Here is an 8684-nt window from a genome sequence, read left to right on the forward strand (position 1 = left end):
GAAGAGAACTGGAGGCAGGGAAGTGGAGCAGAGGGTATAGTAAGTGGCTCTGGAGTAAGGAAGACTTTTCTTCCTGAGTTCAAATATGGCCTCAGACATTTATTAGTTGTGTGACCTTGAGCAAGTCACTTAACCCTGTTTGCCTCGGTTTCCTCATCTGTAAAATGAGTTGGAGAAGGAAATGGCAAAGTACTCCAATATCTTTGCCAAGAAAACCCCATTGAGGTCACAAGCAGTTGGACATGACTGAAAACAACTGATTAACATTGTAAGAGAGTTCATGCACTAGTAGCATTACTATTTTGGAATGGAAATGTTACTATGCTGACTATACACCTGCGCAGTAGAAGTCCTCCAGCTAGAAATCCAGCAGAGGTGTTTATCCTTCCCTCCCCCTAGGGAGTTAGGTTTTGATGCCCAAACTGGAACATACTCAAAACCTCCAACTGAAGTAATGACTTTTACTCACAGAGCCCTACCTTCTCATTCGCACTTTTGTTTTTTTTTTTTTTGCAAAAGGGAAAGAAATTAAATCTGCAGGGCTTATGGGAGAAACAAAAACAAACCAAAACACCAGGCTTTTGTCTCCAGGTGCCTCGGGGCTCTGCCATCAGCTCTGCTTTGCTGAAAAAATAAATTTCTCACTCTTATAAAAGTCCTTTTATTCCTTCACTTTTATAAACTGCATGCAATAACCATCTAAAATCTGAATAAAAGGCCATGAGGATTTTTCTGATAACACAGTAAATGAAATAAGACATCTAGAGAAGTCTTTTCCTCTAGCTGCAATGGTTTGTCTGGTAGCTCTAGAGAATGAGGAGCAAATCAGAGGTACATTAGAGCTGGATCTTGCAGGCAGGAGAGCTGATTGTCAAATTTTCAGTGTGAGAATTTATGTCTTGGAAATCAGAAAACCTATAAATTCTATTTAAAAAATCAGAAAATCTATAAATAAATTGATTTATTATTTATTGTTGATTATCTTTAAAGGGAGGAACTAATAATGCCAATTAAACTTAAATGTTTCTCATGGGTTCTTTTTCTATTTTTTTGGAGAACCAGTTGTTAAACGTTTACCCACACTCCTGGAAAATAATAATTTACACACTTCTTAGTGGCTATGAGAGAATCTACTTCTTCCTGGGTAGAGAAAGGGTGGACTGAAGTCCCTCACCATTCCTAGCTGATACTTAATTGTTGATCTAGAATGATCTTCTCACCCTCTCCAAGTCAGTTTGAGCCTGTTCAAAATCAAGGTCACCTGGGTGACCTGGGTGAGATTTTCCAGAATTCCCTGGGTCAAAGGACCTTGGAATTGACCTGGGTGTTTTAGGTATTTTGTCCTATGTCAATTCCAAGGTCCTTAGATGCAGGGAATTCTGGGAAGTCTTCTTAACCAACGGGGATTCAATTTCTCAAGCCCTGAGTTTTAATGGCAATACCTGTGATCGTGGGAAATCCTTTAGCCTGGGTCTTATAGGTGGAAATAAGTGGGAAACTTGTCAGTCTGAAGAGGGGAATGAGGGATTGTGAGCAGGGGAGTGCTTAAGAAGTGATAAATTATTTGTAGGTCTCTAATGTAAACTCCAAATTGTATCTTTCCTTCAAAATGTTAAACATGTTAATTAGTGATAAAAAACAATCATGTCTCTTTGGGCTTTATATCATCTTCATTTTTTAACATATCTCTCCCCCATCCCCTACACAGCAAGGCATCTCTTGTAACAAAGAAATAGGCAGCTCAGCAAAACCATCATATTCCCACCTGATAGTAACATTGGATCTTGAAAAGAAAGGGAAGGAAGGGAATTTTTTCATCTCTTCTTTGGAGTCTACGCAAGGGGCGCTCTGAAAAAATAAAGCAGGACATACTTTTGAGTTTAATCTACATTAATAACATTTGTCCATCACTTTCTTAAGTTGAGACAATCAACAAAACAATAAATCAGCCCTGGTTTGTAGCATTTGCAGATTTCTGAGGTGTGCATTTCTACTCTGAAAAATCAAGAACCAGCTCCTGAGAGTGGTATGAGTTAGTTCCAGCAGATCTCTGAGCCAAGGTTGGTAATCAGAGACTTATTTGGACAGATAACCCTTCCTATTTTCATTCAAAGATCTATTTTTCTTGAAAGCATGAAGGAGTAGAAAAATTTGCTTAGTGAGATTCAATTTCACACACTGGAAATTAGTGTACTAGACAATCCTGCAGCTGTTTCCAGGTACTACCATCACCACCTGGTAGCATTCTCTAAACTGTAGAAACCATGCCCAATAGGAAATCAATCTTTTCCAGAGTGCTACCATTTCCATCTCACACCTTGAAAGAAAGAACAAAAATAAACGTTAATTGAATTTTTTAAATGTCAAGATAGGTATCACTTGGGTCCTGTGTGTATCTGAAGCTGTCTGACTTGACTATTTGTTTCAGAGAATTTTGTAGTTTCGTCAGGGGGAGCCCTTTGAAAAATTACAAATGACAGATTTTTTTTTTTTTAATCATCCATACCTGGTCCTATCTCCCATTAGCATCCCTTCTTCTTCCCTCCTCCCACAGGTTCTCACCCTCTAGCTCCAGTTGGATTCCTAAAGTTTCTCTCCCCCTAGGGCCAAATAATTCTTCTTAGGGTAAGAGATGATAAAGAACTAAAGTCTTAAGCCCCAGATATATTTGCATTTGAATAAAGGAAGGATCCTTATAATCCTCTAAGAATCTTGGAGAAAAGAAATAAATAGGTAGAATTGAGTATGTGACAGATTTTCAGCAAAGCGCTTTTGTTGGGGTTGAGAACCCATGGAACACTCCTCAGATTACATAATGAAAGTGACTGCTTATTCTATCTGCTAATTCTCACATAATTTCATATAGGCAAGAAGCTGTGAACAATGTGTTCTTCCCTGGGAAATAAACATTTGCTATCTAGATGCTAAGAGCATCTTTCAGAAGGGCTTTTTGGCTTGTTTTAATGGTCAAGGCTTATGGAGGAAATAACCCCAACTGGACATTAGCATCAGTTCCTCTCCCCTATATCAACGATCATATTTTTTCTAGCACCATTAGCTTTCCGCCCTTGGGCCAAGGGCAAAGGAGTTCATTTAAGCTAGTGAGTTGACAGTTTTCCCCCAGGAGGAATCTATTGTTTTTATCTTCATCCCTTCTGGTGCTTTTGTCTATTTCTGGGATTGTTTCAAGATGAAGTATTTATTTTTAGTGGTTTACTTTGGACCTCTTAGGACTCAGATATTTGCAAATCCTGCTTAGAATGAAAAGTGGAGGAACTGGAATATCTGAGAGGATGATTACCATTTCTACTATAGGGAGGGGAACAAAAGACCCAGTGTTTGCCAACAAAGATACCAGAGAGTTGTTCCTTCCTGTCCTGTTTCTAAACTGTCTACGATAGACCCTATGTTAGCCATGTGCCAATAGGACTTACTATACCACAATGCTATGGACCTAAGGCATAGGTATTGATTGGAGGCAAGGAAGAATTGTTGGAAGAAGGCATGAGAAATATGAAGAAAAGATAAAGCTGTTTCTTTGTTATGGTAACAAAAAGAAAAAATATCAGTTGTTAGAGGAGTGCAAAGGGTTCCTGAGTATAGTGACTGGGCTGTGGAAGCCTTCAGTGCTAATTGGAACACACAGATACAAGGACAGGTTGCTGAGAACAGATACAGATCAGGCATTAGGAGGGATAGCAAATACAAAGGAGATATCTGGACACTGCGTTAGGTGAAATTTCCAGCTCTGCTCATGCTATTGAGACTTTCCTTATTGGTGTTGTGAGCTCATTTAGATGCAGAAAAAGGTTGACTCAGAATGAAGGGAGGGGCTCTCCTTGTATCCATTTCTTTGCTAATTGGAATTTAGATGTTCTGGGGTGGTTCTGTGTGTTAAAGCTGCACAGTATCTTGTTCTGGTTACCCTGACCATCGCCCTCTCTCTTCTAGTCAGTATAGCAAGTTCATAAGTAGCCGGTATAAAGTAACAATAGTAGAAAGTAAGATTTCAAAGGGGAATCTAGAAATTATCTACAGACTGTCCCACAAGGAAGCATAAAAGGTTACCTGCAAACTGTCTCATAAGTTAGGGGAGCATAAGTGCCACTGGAAAATATCTCATAAATTAACTAAAGCCATATCCTGAGACTCTGGGCTGAATCAGGGGATGCCAACGAAGCTTTATGGTAACAGCCTCTCAGTTCTTCTGTCTATAACTAGTCTATAAGCCTCAGATAAGCTCCAGACATGAGCAGTAAGGCCAGCAGAACTCCAACAAATGTTGTGGTAATGAATTAATCCTAAGGAGTTGCTGATAACTTTGAGATGATGTGGATATGTTGACCCTCTGATGGCAAGGGTAATAATTTATCCATCCCTTCCCCCAAACCCTATAAAAAATAGCAGCCAAACTCCTGCCCCACCCCCAGCACTCTTTTATCTGCTGTGGGTCCATGTTGTCCAACTACTTCCCAACTCCAATCCTTGACTTTCTGTGCCTTTCACCCTCTCTATTCTCATCCCCATGCTCCCTGCCTCCCTTACCATCCTGTCCTCCTTCCCCATTCCATACTGAGATTAACCAATGCTTTGGGGAGATCTAGAGTTGCCCTCCTTTTCCTAAAGTCCTGATTTTAAAAATTCAGTCTCTTGAGGGACATTGCTGATAATGAGATTGGACTTTCTTGTTCAGATCCCACCCAGGTGGGGAAGCCACTCAGGTTTGGGGGGGATAAACACTTTGAATAGATTGCCCAACATTGGGGGTAACTTAGAAGGAAATGACATAATCAAAGTTCATTTGAATAGGTTCAGCCTTCATTGTAACATTTATTCTCTCTGTAACCAATTAGAGTTGATTGCCACCCTCTGGAACACCCCTCTTCCAATGTCTTTGGTCTAAGAGGCACATGACCAAATGGTCATTCTTTTATTAAAATACTGGTATTATTAATAAAATGATTAAATTACTCAGAAATTATGTCTCTCAAACTTTTTAAATGCCATAGTACCCTACCCTTTGTCCCTGTACTTTCTGTGCCTTATCAAAGTGTGATTGAAAGATTACTCCTCATTTGATGCTACTTTGGCCTTTTCTGGTGAGTATGCAAAGAATGAGCTGTGCTTAACCCTGAACTGACCCAGAGGGACCCTCTTTGTGGTTTCATTCCCTTAGCCACTGTAATTACATAAATTAATTAGCAATTTCATCTGGCTTAGGTCAGTACCCTGGTAATTTAGGTTCAATATTGAAATGAAAGGAGCAACTAGTAAATCATTAACAAGTAAATAGTTAACAAATAGAGATGTACTTAGCCACCATGGGAAGATATTCAACAGGAATAGAAGTGGACAATACCTTGAATTGATTCATCTGAGTGATGCTCCCTTGCTTAAGTCCACCATGATGCCCCAGCCAATCATCAGAGAATCTTGGGAGCTCCTCTTGGCTTCCTTGTACTCAGGTGGTAAGAAAGTGATGTCAATAGTCTGAGCCTACTGAGTTTTGAGGAAAATCTCTGATACTTTTTAAGGAAAAACTAGCCTAACTTACATGGTCGTGGGGGAATCCTGGGGGCACTGGGAGAACTTGGGGAGGGTGGTTAAAATATTCTTCTCCTACACATATTGTAGAGGCCAGGCTTAGTAGTGAAAGTTTTGAGATTAGAATGAAACGAGACACTCACTCATAGGCTAACAGCAAAAAGATTACTTAGCTTTGGCATGGAATGGGTATTTAGTAAGGCTACAACACTGATTCATATGGATATGACTGAGTAGTTTCAGTACCTTTGGAGGAAAAAGTAGCTTAGCCTGCTTGAGGTAGGACTGACTCTAAGATAGCCCCATATACATGAAGGATCCCAGGGAGTAATGTTGCTATGATGGATACAAGTTCCATTACTGTTTGTTCTTCACATCTTAGAACAAATATGCTTTATGTTCATTAGGAGCTGGTTGCATGCAGGTGAGCAGAATACTCCTAGGGTAGAGCTAGAAACAAGACAAATTCAAACACAAAGTCATAAAGAATATTAATTATTGAGAAACCTCCACCATTTAATTCTAGGCTATGTCAATCCAGAATTGCTTGCCTACAGTAATACGGGTCACAGGTTACCCTGGAGAATATTTCAAGGTTATGTAACATTTCCCTTATCAGTGAAAGGGGATGGGTCGAAGTGGTGGAACCTACAATTTCCAGAAAAGATGATGAGGTAAGGTGAATGGTGGAAGAGAAAGGCACCCTATGTAGGCTTATAATTTAAATGTGGTAAGATGCTGGTTTTGTCATCTCTTCAGGGACAGACTGACCACGTTGTGCTTTTATAAAATGATCAGTTTTACTGAGATAATTTTTGGATCTATGTATAAATAAATATTTAATTAATTAAGAAAGCCCCTCAGGAAGTTCACGTTGGAACAGAGTACTAGCGGTAGACCCCATCTATGCAGTTATGTATGGAGAAGCATAAATCCTGCCTCCCTACTTATGTATCCCAAATGCAAAAGGGTCTCTGTTATGTTGAAGTATCTTCTTCTGAGAATGCTTTTGAATCGAACCTACACTGTTCTCTAAACTGTTACAAAGCCCCCTGAAACACACCCAAAAGACAACACACCCTGAAAATCCGGCAAACTCTATCCATTGTCATCTTTTACCACTAGATCCATCTCTTGTCTTTAGAGCCATTCATTACATGAGGTCATGCTGTAGCTATACCATGATGTAGCCTCTGATGGGTACAAAACCTTAATGTAAACTCTGGTGTAGTCTGGTTTGCCACTGGTCAAAGTAAAGTACTTCCTCTAAGGTCTCCAAAGTGCATTTGACTGCCAAATATTAAGTTCTCCAACAGTAAGTTGAAAGCAATGGCCAACCAGATTCTTCATATAGCTAACACGTTTAATTGAATGGCACAAGAAATTATATTAATAAAAAAAGACAACTGAAAAAATGCATATATGGAAACAGTCTCAGAAATTTATTTTTATAAGAAACATAGAACTCAATCCAATTTTATTCTCTGCCCAGGGAGAAGACATCAGAAGTATTTCCTTTTTTGGTTTCCAGGACCAATAAAGGAAGGCATGGGGTATAAACTTCAACAGGGTCCTAGAAACTTGTTAATGAGCTCAGTGATTAGGAAATTAGGCAGATTTCATTACTTTCCTTGCTTCCTTCCAGGTGGTACAATTCTATTTTCTTGTTAATCTCAATGCTTGTGGAGAAGACACAATTAATCACTATGAAGAAGACCCCTGAATTTTATGTCTAAATAAAATAATGTTTCTAAACATTTTACATGATGAATTAACTTGGATTTTTTTCTGAGATGGAAGACAGAAGGAGGTTTAGGGAAATTAATCTTTCTCCAATGATTAATTGGAGAATTAATTAAACTATTTAATAAAAATTATTAATTAATATTAGTGCTAATATTAATTAACATTATTATAAATAACAAACAAGTTTATTATTTTGTTATTTAATATTCATTATCTATTATTTATTTACTTCTTTTCTTAAAAACTATTTATAATATAAATTATAAATAATAAAATATATTAATAATTAATATTAATAGTCATTAATATTAAGAATTTAATTAATAATGAAATTAAACTAGAGAACTAATTAAACCATTTAATAAAGAAAATACATTCATTCATCCTACATTTATTGAACACCAACTATATACAATATAGTAGGTTACAAACTGTCAAGGATACAAAAAAAAAGAAGGCCTGGTTGCTGCTCTCAAGGAGTTTACAGTCTAGTAAGGGTAGGAGGAGAGGAAGCAAGCATTTCTTCAGTGCCTACTTTGTGCCAAGCACTGTACTAAGCACTTTACAAATACTATCTTATTTGATTCTCCTAATAACCCTATGAGGTAGGTGCTATTATTATTCCCATTTTACAGTTGAGGAAACTGAGGCAAACAGAGGTTAAGTGACTTGCCCAGGATTCTGCAGTCAGTATTTGAGATTAAATTTCAGTTTAGGTCTTCTTCACTCCAGGCCTAGCAAGCCCCCTAGCCACTGCACTGACTATGCTGAAACATGGACATGAATAACTATAACACAGAGTTTAATATAAAAGTGCATTAAGAGAGGTACAAAGTGGTCAGCGGTTATACAGAGGCTTTTCAGTGGTGAGGAGCATGAAGGAGGTTGGTAACTGAGATGGCCTTTGCAAGATGGAGAGAAATTGGAAAGGTAGAGTTGGGGAGGAGAGAGTGAACATTCCAGAGGCAAACAATAGCATAAAAAACCAAAACATTTTTCCTGGGTAAATTCCCACTTCCATAGGCACATAGAGAGCACTGATTAATATTGGGAATAGGAATGTTTTAGGTTTCATGACCAAAAAAATCATTCAAAAAACCCTTTGCCTCTTGAAAAATGAAAATTTTCTGGGCTAATAAAAACGTAAGATGCCAACCCCTAATGATAGGAAGCAATATGGTGCAGTGGAAGGGGTGTTAGATTTAGAGGCAAGGGACCTGAATGTGAAACTGAACCTGGTCACCTCCTGCAGATGTGACTTTGAGCAAACCCTGACTCAGTTTCCTCATCTGTAGAATGAGCAGGTTGGATTAGATGATCTTCAAGGCTCCTTCTAACTCCAAAATCTAGGAGCCTGTGTATTTTTTCTTTAATAAATGAACAAAAACATTCAC

The 8684-nt window shown here is 38.3% G+C and overlaps 1 long non-coding RNA gene across 1 annotated transcript; it reads right to left on the reverse strand.

Annotated features, from left to right (window-relative positions):
* Positions 1-1651: 1651 nt before the first annotated feature.
* On the reverse strand, positions 1652-5994 carry LOC140501940 (uncharacterized). Its single transcript, XR_011966441.1, has 3 exons — positions 5894-5994; positions 5360-5496; positions 1652-1848 (listed from the first exon to the last, which is right to left on the reverse strand). It is a non-coding gene; the product is annotated as an uncharacterized lncRNA (long non-coding RNA).
* Between the last annotated feature and the right edge of the window lie 2690 nt (positions 5995-8684).

This window comes from Notamacropus eugenii, chromosome 4, assembly GCF_028372415.1.
Source record: "Notamacropus eugenii isolate mMacEug1 chromosome 4, mMacEug1.pri_v2, whole genome shotgun sequence".
Taxonomy (NCBI): domain Eukaryota; kingdom Metazoa; phylum Chordata; class Mammalia; order Diprotodontia; family Macropodidae; genus Notamacropus; species Notamacropus eugenii.